General features: G+C 39.0%; 1 protein-coding gene and 1 long non-coding RNA gene across 23 annotated transcripts in view; one reads left to right on the plus strand and one right to left on the minus strand.

Annotated features, from left to right (window-relative positions):
* The window catches only part of ANKS1B (ankyrin repeat and sterile alpha motif domain containing 1B), a 1,079,782-nt gene that overhangs the window by 161,354 nt on the left and 905,186 nt on the right, over positions 1 to 13,242 (minus strand). The window lies entirely within an intron of this gene.
* LOC122224979 overlaps positions 7,324 to 13,242 on the plus strand; it is a 41,532-nt gene continuing 35,613 nt past the window's right edge. Inside the window, exons 1-2 of the long non-coding RNA XR_006205046.1 lie at positions 7,324 to 7,392; positions 8,960 to 9,111. This is a non-coding gene — a long non-coding RNA (uncharacterized LOC122224979). The remainder of the gene's footprint in view (positions 7,393 to 8,959; positions 9,112 to 13,242) is intronic.

Consider the following 13,242-nt stretch of genomic DNA (forward strand, 5'->3'; position numbering starts at 1 on the left):
TCGATGAGCTATTGGATTCATGCCAAATGAGAATTCTCCATAATGCTTCCTACAGTCTTGTGTGTGTGAAGCAGATGAGGTCACCAGTCTGTTCTATGGTTGGTCCCAGTTATTGCCCTAGAAAAGCAACTTCCTTACCTCCTACCCACTGCCACAAACTGTCTCACTCTGGTTTGTTCAGAGCCAACCTTTAAGTTCTTCCTAAGACATTTCGTACCAGCAAAGGTAGAAAGAAGCCTATGATCCTGACCGTATCTACCTCTCCAGCCTAAACTGTGGTGTCTCCTTACTTGAACCATTTGATGCATTTCCAGAGCCTGGGGTGGTTTTTTTGTTTTTGTTTTTTTTTTCACCTGTGGGACTCTCTCTGCCTTTAACATCCTTCCATCAGTTCTCTACCTGGGAACTGTTCTCTTCCTTTATGTGTTACCTCCTCCTGAAAGCTTTCCCTGATAATAACAACAAACACATAGCCCTTACTTGGTACCGGTTACACTTCTAAAAGCTTTATTAAGCACATTTAATTTTCCCCAGAGTCCTACTAAGTAGGTACTATTATAATCTCCATCTTCGAGATAGAGAAACTTAAAGGCAGAGAGGTTAAGAAATTTATTCAAGGTCACTGGTAAGTGGCAGAACTGAGATTATGAACCAAGGCAGTCAGGCTCCTGAGTGTCTGTCATCACCACTACTCGGAGTATAGGAGTCCCTAGCGCTTGCCGTGGTAGGCCCAGCACTCGCCACCAGAGAACTAACTGCCCAGCACTATAGCACTGCGGTCATCTTTACAACCCTCCCCTCTTTCTGTGCTCTCAAACTTCAATTAATCCTTCAATACTCAGCCCGGAAAACATTTTCTTTTTTTCCTTAAGCCTTCCTGATCCTGCTCCTCAGCAGGGTGAGGGGCATCCTCCACTGTCCACACTGTGCTTCTCGGTGCTAGAGCACAACACCACATGTCTGTTCACTTGTTCATCTTCTCCATTAACCCATAAACTTTTTGAGGGCAGGGATGGTCTGAAATGTTGTGATAAATAACATAGGGCCTGCCATATATAGAACTGTTGCTTAATAAATATTTCTCTGTTCGATGGATGGACACTTGTGCTGAGAAGTCTCCATTCTGTGACTGGTTTCCAGCTTTTACATCATATTAAAACAAAAAGGATTCTATCACAAATCCTGGAGGAATCACGACAAATGCTTAGCTCCAGTTCAGAAAGAAGCAAGACTACTTATAGCTCAGGGGCTCAACATTACATGACCTGGACTTAATTTTTCCTCACAGCTTAGATCTGTAGAACTCTAGACTGGAAGGGTCCTTGGAGATCATTTATTCCAGGCATTGCAAACTGGTGGCCTTGAGATAAGTTTTTTTTGACACTTACTATTATTTGTTTCTATTTTTATTAGAATACCTTTAGGCAAGACATTTCCTCTTTATTTCTCCACCTTCTGCACTATATCCTATCATAATGTACCACTTCATGTATTTATATCATCTACCTCATCCTTCAAGGCATTTAAGTATGAAATACCACATTTTAGTTCAACCCCCTTTACAGTAAAACTTAAGTCTGTACTTGTGGTCTCCAATTCTCTCATTAACTTGTTTCCAATCAGGCGTCACATCCACTGACGTGTCAAGATGACCAGTGGCCTCCATGCTGCTAAATCCAGTTTCCAGGACTGACCTGAGTACCCCCTCCTTGATTTTCAGAAACATACTTTCCTGGTTTTCCTCCCACTTCTCTGGCCTTTCTTTCTCTGCCTCCCCTAATTCCTCCTCATATCCTTGTCCTCTAAATATTGGATGGCCCAAGGTGCAGCCCTTGGACTGTTCCTTCTCTCTATCTACTCTCACTCCCTTGATGAATAAATGAGTGAATTAATTTTTCCAATGGGAAAAAAAAAAAAAAAAACCAAAAACTGAAGCCCAGTGAGGGTAAGCAACTTTCCAGGAGCACACAGTGTTAAACTGGCAGAACCCACATCCAGCTTTCTTACCTCCCCATCTAGCTCTCAGCCATGACATCTTGATGAAATTTCAGTCTGTCAGGTGCATTGAATAACACTGCTGAGAGCAAAGGAGATCTCTGGAGTTCTCTCACTATGTCTTAGGTCTCATCCTTTCTGCTTTCCTACTTAGCACCACCCGCTGCATCATCACATAGCCTGGGTAAGTCATGGCTGGACAATTATTGATGTGTCTGCAAAGTGTTCTCATTTCCTCCCAGAGGAAAACCCTGTGCATGATTCTTCCATTATTCAGGAAGTGACAAAAGTTATAGTCATAATATATAAGAAAAAAGAATGATTCACTGCTGAGCCACTGAGCCACAGGGAGCAATCCAAGGTTTAGAGTAGACAATCAGCTAAGATAAGTCATGATGATGTCACAGCGGAACATACAAATACCTCAGTGGGCTGATCCAAAAGAACATGGCAATTAAATAAGCTTGATGTTGAGCACTTTTCCACATCCATGAAGAGCTGCTCTCCAATCTGACAGCCACATTTAAAAAAAAAAAAATTTTTTTTAACGTTTATTTATTTTGAGATAGAGAAAGACAGAGCATGAACGAGGGAGGGTCAGAGAGAGGGAGACACAGAATCCGAAACAGGCTCCAGGCTCTGAGCTGTCAGCACAGAGCCTGACGCGGGGCTTGAACTCATGGACCACGAGATCATGACCCGAGCCGAAGTCGGCCGCTTAACCGACTGAGCCACCCAGGCACCCCTCTGACAGACATATTTAATGAGAGGTAATAAAAGGAGGTGGCAGGAGGCAGAAATCTATCCAACATACTCCATGGAGGAAGAAATGATTTCAAATTGCTACAGAGTAAATGAATATAGTCACATAGAAACATTCTGAAAGAGGTCAAACATATTTGGACACTCAACCCAACAGGTCAGGAGCAGTGTTTTCTTTCCGGAAAGGAATTACAGTGTCACATCATGCATGGAAAACTGATGAGGGTTGTTGCATAATATCAAAGACATTTAACAAAATATAGACAGCATAGGCCATCAATGGCCAGCAAAGCCTTATCAGTATATAGTAGTTGAACATGGTACTTGGTGAAACTCACTCAGTTAGCATAGCACAGGTGCTCTTAACCTCTCTGGACCTCAGTTTAGTTTCTTCATCACAGGGTGATGTGTCTCAGTGTTGTTACACAGATTAAAAGGGTATGTTTGTGAAAATGTTTGTACATATCAAGTCTTCAATAATAATAGAAAATATTTATATGTCCTTATTATATAACAGGTATTGGCAAATGCTAATTTATCTAATCCTAAAACAACTCTAAGACTCAACTATTATTATTGCCATTTTACAGATGGAGAAACTGATGTATAGGGAGGTTAAGCAACTTTGTCAATATCACATAGTTAACACATGGCATGAATGGATCCCAGGGGCTCAATCTCCCCAACATTACACTCATAAATGTCAGAGTTTCTCCCTTGCACTCTATGCTACAGAAAGCCAGTGTTCCTGCAAATCAAACCAAAGTTTCACTGACTCAGTCTCAGTTAAAGGAAAGTAGACAGTACATCACGGTCTGGTGGTCAGTAATTTAGCCCTTCTGTCTTTCTCTGCTTAGCCCCCATATGCATGAAGACAGTAAAAAAATACCCAAAAAAACAACAACAAAAAAAAACCCCACAGTCAAATTAATACAAAAGGTAAGATCACAAGTTTGAGAGGCTTTTGTTCTGTTTTCTATTTGGTATCAACTGAACTTCTCTAAGCATTCAGGGTGAAGAGTTATTTATCCCAGTTAATGAATCTCATGGTAACATAAATGTCTTCTGTCTCTGAGATTAGTGAGTAGCTCTTATCTGGGGACCACTTAGTGAAGCAAATCCTGCATGAACAAAAGACAGATGAGATTTGGGAGAATGAGAAGGGGAGAAGGGAGAGAATGAGCATTTGTTGAGCGGCTACCTCATGCCAGGCATCACACTAGGTGCTTGACCTTCATTATTTCCATTAATTCTTGTAACAACTCAATCATCAACAAACACTTATTGAGTGCCAGACCCCAGCATTGTGCTGGGATTACCCAGTTGAACAACACACGGTCCCCTGCCCTTCTAAGTAAAATGAAGAAAGAAAACAAGCAGAGTAGCCAGTTGAGTTCAGTGTGAGGTTAGTTTGGTGTGGGTATACACAGGCGGTGGAACTAAACAGGCCAACGTGGTACTGGCCCTGTTTATGACCCCTTTGCACAGGACTCTTTCCTGCCGGGGCAGCTGTGTTCCCAGCTAGGTGATACTACCACTGCTCCTCTGTGCTGCTTTCCTTACCTCTTCACAGGGAAGGTGGTAAATTGGCTTGGTGAGCGAGAATCTCTCCCTTAGGAATTTACATTTGTAGGCAGAGAAAGAAGTCAGAGATTCAGTTATAAGGACAGAAACAGAGAAGGCAATCAAAAAGGAGTCTAAAGCAGAGTAGAAGGAGGCCGAGTGGGACCAGGGGTGAGCAGAAGTCCTACATAAACAGAAGCTATGAGTAAACAGAAGCTGCAAGGCACACAAAACACCCAGTAGTGTGTGAGGAAGCTAACTGGTCACAGGAAGAGGATGCATCGAAGGAGAGTGTACTGTGTGTGATATATGTACCAAAATTTGTTAAACCATCCCCCTAATGTTAGATCATTTTCATTTTTTCTGTATTACAAGGAATCCTATGATGAATATCCTTGTACGCCAATAATTGTAGCATTTCTGATCGTTTCCTTTAGTACGTTCTTGGATCAAAGGCTATACACATTTTAAAGCTCCTGTGACAGTATGAATCCTTTTCCACAGAAAGGATTTCCCACTCCTTTCAGTGATAAATGAAAGGCTCTATTTTAACACATACTACCAACACTGAGACTTGGTCAATTAACCATTAAAAATTTTATTTTCTCAATTATTTGCATATTTTTCATATGTTATGGGACATTTTTATTTCTTCTTTTGTGAATTGAGCTTGTTCATGTCTTTTGTTCATGTTGTCTATTGGAGCATTTATATTTTCCTTATTGACTTATAAGGACTCTTCATATAACAAGACCAATGCTCACTGACATATTTTGCAGATGTTTCCCCATACTTTGCTGTTTGCCTTTTAATTTTTATTTGAAGTGCAGAAGTTTTATATTTTTCAAATATAGTCAACGAACTTCTTTCCTTCCTTCCTTCTTTCCTTCCTTCCTTCCCTCCTTTCTTTCTTTGTTCTCTTTCTTTCTTTCTTCTCAGAAAATATTTTTCTCCTTTCTAGATCAAGAAAATACTTGGCTCTGTTTTTTTTTTTTCTCTTAGTTTCAAAAAAAATGTTTTTGTTTTTACATTTAACTCTTTTGCTCATTTAGGATTTAATTCGGTGTATTTGAGTCTTTATGAAGGAAAAATTTTTAAACTAAAAAAAATAGAATTGTGTCATCCTGTTCCAGAAATATCTCAGTTGTGTCAATGCTTGTTCTCTAGCAGAGGCAACCATCAGTGAATTTCAATAACCAACCCAATTCTCTCAAAGTAATGGTGTATTAGTTTGCTAGGGCTGTCATAGCAAAAGACCACAAGTTGAGGGGGGTGTCTTACACAATAGAAGCTCATTGTCTCACAATTCTGGAGGCCAGAAGTCCAAGGTGATGTGTTGGCAGGATTGGTTTCTTCTGAGGGGTGTGACTGAAAATCTGCACCCTACTTCTGCCTACCTTCTGATGGTTTGGTGGTAATCTCTGGCATTCCTTCATTTGTAGAAGTGTCACCCTGACCTCTGCCTTTGTCTTCACATGGTATTCTCCCTTTCTGCATGTCTGTCTCTAAATTTCTTCTTCTAAGAACACTAGTTTTATTGGAGTAGGACCCATCCCGGTTACCTCATTTTAACTCAGTTACATCTGTGAAGATCTTATCTCCAAATAAGATCACATTCTGAGGTACTGGACATTAGGACATCAACATAGGAATTTGGGGGAACACAATCCAACCCACAACAAATGGGTAATACAATAATCATTGTACTAATTACTCTGATATATTGGGTAGAATATGGGCATGTCAGGAGACAAACTGAGTTTCAGTCGTGGCTCTTATTAGATCTGAAAATTTGGGAAAAATCCCTGAACCTGTTTCCTTGACTATAAAAAAAAAAGAGCTGGATTATGGTAAGGATTTATTCATCAATTCACCAAATGACTGTCCACTAAGCATTCAACTCTATGTTTAATGCCCAGTATATAGTACACATCCAACATGTGTTATTTCTCTTTCCTTACACATGCTTGAATTATTAGAATAATCTGAGGGATAATAGTGTTCACTAACCCAAGTATTAATGAGTGGCATTAGAAAGCAATGGAAGTACTTTTATTTTCATTAAATGATTTTTTATTGACAGAATGTATTTCTATGTTTATGATATAACTATTTCAATTTGGTAAGCTTTTAAAATATATTTGATTTGTTTTTTGTTTTTGTTTTATATTTTGCTGTTGTAGAGGGAGGAAGTTGGAAACCCTTTATCAGTTAATGACTCTCCAAACTTTCAAAGATACAAATAATTGTCTGGACATGCAAAATGACTACAAATGGAGTAGACTCAATGGATTGGCCCATATCTTTTTCTTAATATAGATGAAATTATAACTGTAATTTATTTATGTCATTTATGTTTACTTTCTGTAATATGTGATCCACTTTGAAACCAAGCAAAAGATCATGAATCAATACTTCAAGAGGATTTGTAATATTTCACTGTTCAGTAAATTTGATATTTTATTCACTGAACCATGTTTCCTACAATATTGCATTAAAAAGAAATATCATGCTCAATTCTCCATGGAAGGCTGGGAAATATGCCAGGTAGAAAACTCCCTGTTTAGGAGCTTTTCAAAATTTCTTTTTACCAAACATTTGCCTTTGCTGGGAGCAAGGAATCTTGTTCTCCCTGATAAGGGTCTCTTAGAAGAATCTCTAGGGCAGTGAATTTTAAACTTTAAAGAATTATTATTAACTTTCACAGTGGAGTGATGTTTTCCAAAGAAATCATACACAAATTTCTAGATCTATGGAAAATGCAGGGTGGAGGTTCTGGAGAGCCTTTCTTAGTCCGGTTTTCCTGTGATTTAGAGGAGGTTGTGCCCAGGTGATGGCTGCAGAATCCCAGCGTTCATTGGAACACAGTTTGAAGCCACTATATTAGAGCTTGATCTGTAGAGGAACGAGGGCATCTTACCAAGCAGGTCTTCTCCATCCTATCTGACATCATAATGTAAGAATCACAGGAAGAGAAAGAGAACAACATTGGTATACATGTCCTATGATTCTCCTGGAAATTGTAGCAGACAATGATTTCTGGTGACCATGTACAGGCTTCTTTTCCATTAGGTGAGTGGATTTAGTTTTTGAAACACTGTAGGATGCATATGCCAGTCTCTCTAAGGAGTACTCACTTACTCCACAAATTGTGTTGTGAAGCACCAGCTTGTAAATCCACAGTCACCTGTTATTGTGCTGATATTATATCTGTATTGTAATTGACAGTTTTGCTCACTAGTTTGATATTCCAGTAGGCAAACTCATTGAGGTTAGAAGCCATAACTAATAATAACAGTTATTATTATTTTTAAAGCAACTAGAATTTTTGAGCACAGTGCCAGACACTATTCTAAGTACTTAATATATGGTGTCTCATTTAATCGTCACACAACCCAGTTAAGTTGATTCTATTATCAGCATCCCATTTCTCTGATGAGGAAACTGTGGCAAAGAGAGGTGGGGTAATTCATTCAGCAATATTTTTTGAAGACTTCCCACGTGCTATTCTAGGCACTGAGAATATATGGTGATCAAAACCAAGCCCTTGTGTTTATGGTTTACATAGTGAGATGCTTTCTGAATATGTGCAAGCAAATAGTTGCTAATGAGTGGATTGAAAATTATATTTCTTTCTCTTTTTTTTGAGAGAGAGCAGGGGAGGGGTAGATGGAGGGAGGGAGAGAGAGGAAGAGGAGAGAGGGAGAGAGAGAGAGAGGTAGAGAGAGAGAGAGGGAGGGAGAGAGAGAGGTAGAGAGAGAGAGAGAGAGAGAGAGAATCTCAAGCAGGTTTCAGGCTCAGCACAGAGTGCAACACAGGGCTTGATCCCACAACCCTGGGATCATGACCTGAGCTGAAATCAAGAGTCGGCTGCTCAACTGACTGAGCCACCCAGGTGCCCCAAAAGATTATATTTCTATTAATACTACCACTCTACAGTTGAGGTGACTAAATTTTGGGGAGCCAAGGAACTCTTTCAAGGTCATACATCTAATCCATAGTAGAGCCTGATTTAAACTTGGTTCTGTAAACTCTGATCCCTAGGCTTCAAGTCAGTGTATGTAAAGTGGCCAAAGCAATCGACACTTACTGAATGGGTTCTGTTTTCAGAGGATTCTCAGGGATAGGGATAGAGATTTCATAACATCTGCTTCACTTCTAACCACACTTTTGCTTATACTAAGTCTGTTTCTTCCTATTTGATTCTTTGTTATCTGTGACTTCCTTATATATAATAAAGAACTTAAAAAAATACACACACATGCACACACACACATATATGTATATTAGTTTATTTATTTTGAGAGAGACAGAGACTGCACAAGCAGGGAAGGAGAGAGACAGGAGAGAGAGAGAGAGAGAGAGAGAGAGAGAGAGAGAATCCCAAACAGGCTAAGCACCACCAGCACGGAGCCAGATGTGGGGCTCCAACTCACAAAACTGTGAGATCATGATCTGAGCTGAAAGCAAGAGTCAGTCGTTTAACCAACTGAGCTACCCGGCGCCCCTCCTTATAATATTTTTTTTTGACATATGCACTAACTTGGCCCAAGTGCTAGATGAATGAAAGTCGGACTATGATACATACCGGGTAACATAGTGAGATATATCATGCCTGAGTCTGCCTACTCTGTTTTAGCTCCCCTACAAATATCACATCTTGAAGAACAGAAGACTGAAACCACACAGATCGCTCAGATTGTTTGAAGAAAGCACTTTCAGATGTGTTTGAAAGGCTGGCTTCTAGATCTGGATAAAACTCTGTGGGCTGTTGGGGCCTGTTGTTTGAGGGTGAGTGTGGAGATGTGTCTACTCCAAAAAGCCGTGAGTATTACTAAGCACACGGAACACTTAGCTCATCAGCTGCTTGCAGCATGAAACAGTTGGCTGACTTGGCAGTGAACTCTCCTTAGAGGTGTATCTTCAGACCATCGATCTCAATGCATACCTTAAACCTGAAAGTCTGCTGCTTTACTAAGTGCTAAGTAAATTAAATTCCACAAGAGTTAGCGAGCAATTTCATCCCCGGTAGAAGCCGTGGATGGCAGTAAGTTAATACAAACTTCAATTTTCAAACAAGATCTAGTACATTTATATAATATCCTTGGCTATTCCAGGGGGACAAAAAATAATTACCAGGTCTTGTTAAAAGTATTTCTGTTTTCCTCCTCCTGCCATCCATTCTTCCCTCTTTCTTTCCTTTTTAAATTCGCCTCTCCCTGCCTCCCTTCTTATTTCCTTATTCTCTCCCTGTATGGTTTCTATTTACTCAACAAATATTTAAGGAGCCCTTAAGGCATGGCAGAGCTTATACCATATGCCATCATGCACCCCTAAATCCTGAGATAATATAATTCCTGCCCTCAACGGACTCAAGGTCTAATAGAATTGCAAAGTTACCTGATGGGGGAGGCCTACAGTGCTCTTTCTATGGTATAGGGGGATAGGAATTATCTCGGCTATCTTGAGTGTATTCTATGATTTTCCTCTTTTTTTCCCACCTGGGATTCATCTTAATAGCCCTATTGTAATGTTACTGCCCCTTCAAGTGACTCAGTGTGTTTTCTACAGACTGTCAGTTTTTGCTGTGTTCTAAATGAGGTTTTAAAGCAAATGCTTGACTTTAGGGGCTTTTTCATTCTAAAAGGAACATCACCTGACTCCCATTGTACTGTGACTACATTTTCTACCCTCTGACACAGAAAGCAGAGAGGGTGGGGGTGCATTAAGAGTCACTAGATGGTCCACTGCTATCATTTGTTTACCTGCTTTGGTCTGCTTTGGTTGAATCTATTTAATGGATATGTTCACTGAAGAAATTAATTTGAGGAAAGTGATTATAAATGAAGAATATTTCCATATATAAAGATGTTAACTGTAAGAATTAATTTGAAGGGACTTTTTTTAGAACCTTCCTTTCGGTGAGCTTAAAGTCCCAGATTTTATTTTATTTCAATTTTTTTCTTTTTCTTTTTTTTTTTAATTTAAATCCAAGTTAGTTAATGTATAGTATAATAATGATTTAAGGAATAGAATTTAGTGATTCATCCCATACATATATAATATAGTAATGGTTTCAGGAATAGAATTTAGTGATTCATCCCATACATATAACACCCAGTGCTCATCCCAACAAGTGCCCTCCATAATGCCCATCACCCATTTAGCCCATCCTCCGTCGAACACCTGCCCAGCAACCCTCAGTTTGTTCTCTGTATTTAAGAGTCTCTTATGGTTTGTGAAAGTCCCAGATTTTAACAAATTCCACAGCCTGAACCAAATTTCTATACCTTTCAGAATGGATCTGAAAGGAAAAACATCTGCAGAACAAAAATATTTTCCTTCTATAACCTCAAGCAAATGTGAGCGCTCTCTGCTCTTAGAATTTTTATTACTTCAACACATCAACAAAGAAACAATGATTCAGTTAGACCTTTCCTTTTGCACATTCAGAATTACTCTGGAATTGCTTGGTGCTGGTATATCTACCCTCAAGTGGCATCTTTGCTTGAGAACTGTATTTTTCATTATTTAGAGTTTCCTGTAATTTTATTTTGTGATGTTAATATTTAATAATATCATACCCCAAGTGGTATCTTTGTGAACTTTCACGTTTACACAACTTGTTCCTTTTTATAACTTTAACTTTTATTCTTTTAGCACTCTGAATATAATGGAATCTATACACTTTTTTAGTGAAGGGTTTTTTGCTAGTCATTGTGGGTTTTCCTTTGACAACATAAATGCCTGCTCCCTGTACATTGGTTCTAATTACTTCATCAGCAAGGTAAGTATAAATATGTCATGCTTAAGAAAAGGAATTAAATTGATCTCTCTCTCTCTTGAGATCACAACTTAAATGTTGCACTTACACACTTCAGTTCTGATTTATTTGTGGACTTTTGTGTAAAAATAAAATTTTCTTAGAAATTCCTGGAGAAACATACATAATAGTGTTATGCATCATAGTCCATTCCCTGAGAATTTCCTTTCTCAGCACCTAAGAAGAGCTTGAATACCAAAAGTTGATCTGCTGATGTGTGAAGGGAGGCTTTGATTTGCTTGCTATAACACAATTTTTGTCGATAAACCCAACATTTCTTAAAAGTTTAGTTTCTGATGACTTTTATTCTATAGTTCACACACAAATGCAAAAAAACCCGTATTTTTTACCTTAATAGGGGAGGAACGCTATAAATACAGAGTGAATTTGTAGAAACCGCTTTTTGGACAACTGATAAAATGGTTGCTGATCACTTCATCACTGCTTGCAGCTACCAGTCAATAGAGAAGAGAAAAAATCCCCCATCTACTTTGACCAGGGGGAAGAAGTAGGAATTTCTTGCAGCATCAAGAGGAAAATAGAACCTAATAGAGTTATCACTTAGTTTCCTAATAAGAGCCATTTTTCATTTCTTGTTTTCCCTACTTTTATCAGGGCATTTTTTTCTAATGCCTCTCCTCTCCTTGCCCATTTTTGCTTTTAATATCTCTAAGGGACACCAAATAAGTCATTTATTTTTGCATTCATTAAAAATAAGTTTATGCTGGAGTACCTGGGTGGATCAGTTGGTTAAGTGTCCCACTCTTGATTTCAGCTCAAGTCATGATCTCAACAGTTCGTGAGTTCGAGCCCCATGTAGGGGGGTGCAGAGCCTGCTTGGGATTCTCTCTCTCCCCCTTCCCCCCACCCCCCTGCCCCTTCCCTGCTTATGCTCTCTCTCTCAAAATGAGTAAATAAACTTAAAATAATGACTTTAATAGGGGCGTCTGGCTGTGCTGACAGCTCAGAGCCTGGAGCCTGCTTCGGATTCTGTGTGTGTGTCTTTCTCTCTGCCTCTCTCTCTCAAAAATAAATAAAAAACATTAAAAAAATTTCTTTTTAATGACTTTAATAAAAAAATAAGTTTATGTTGGCCTTCTTGTTCAATTCCTACTTGGGCTGCAAGTAAGTAACACGTATGGAAACAATTGAGTAGTTGGGCATGGTGGGCCCCAGATATAGATGTTACCACATATTTCTGGACTCTCCCTATTTCCCCCATTTTTTCCTCAGGACAGGAGAAAAGTGGACAGCAGTGCTTTAATTAAAGCATGGAACCACCACTGCAGTGTTGATGTGGCATGCAGGCCCCAACTTCACAAAAAGGCTTAACGTAATTTCAGGATTAACTGCACCAATAATCCTTCCAGGTTGCTATTTTTCACACATTACCAAAGAATAACCTTCTAGTGTTTAAAAGAAGTGTCATTTATTATTATTATTATTTATTTTTAAGAGAAAGAGAGAGAGAGCACACACATGTGATGTGCAAGTGGGGGAGGAGCAAGAGACAGAGAGAGAGAGAGAGAGAGAGAGAGAGAGAGAATCCCAAGTGGGCTCTGTATTGATAGTGCAAAGCCCAACACAGGGTTCAAACTCACGGGAAATGTGAGGTCCTGACCTGATCTGTAATCAAGAGTTTGATGCCTGATTGACTGAGGCACCCAGGAGCTCCAAGTAGTATTTTTAATTGTTATTTATTTCTATGCTCAATAAGGTAGATAAAATGGGTTTTGGAATATAATTTCTTTTTCCTCATTGGACTTTTTCTTTCCCTTTCTATTCCCTTCTATACAAAAAAGCTATATCTACTTTTAACATGCATACTTATTCCAAGTGTTTTTTAGCATATTTGACTTTGGGAAAACCAAGTAGCTTCTCCCAAGCCACCCTCTGTCCTTCCTTTGTATTTTGTTCCCTATTGGCCAATTTTACCTTGTTCTTATACACGACCAACCTGATGATGCATTGCCTTAGAAACACAGATACAGAATTGGTATAGTTTTATTTTGAGGTCACGCAATCCTGCTAAATCTTAAGAATGTCTGATGGTGTCAGAAGAAAATTTCTTTTTATAAGAAGGCTTTCAGCACTATTAG

Source organism: Panthera leo, chromosome B4 (genome assembly GCF_018350215.1).
Source record: "Panthera leo isolate Ple1 chromosome B4, P.leo_Ple1_pat1.1, whole genome shotgun sequence".
Taxonomy (NCBI): Eukaryota; Metazoa; Chordata; class Mammalia; order Carnivora; family Felidae; genus Panthera; species Panthera leo.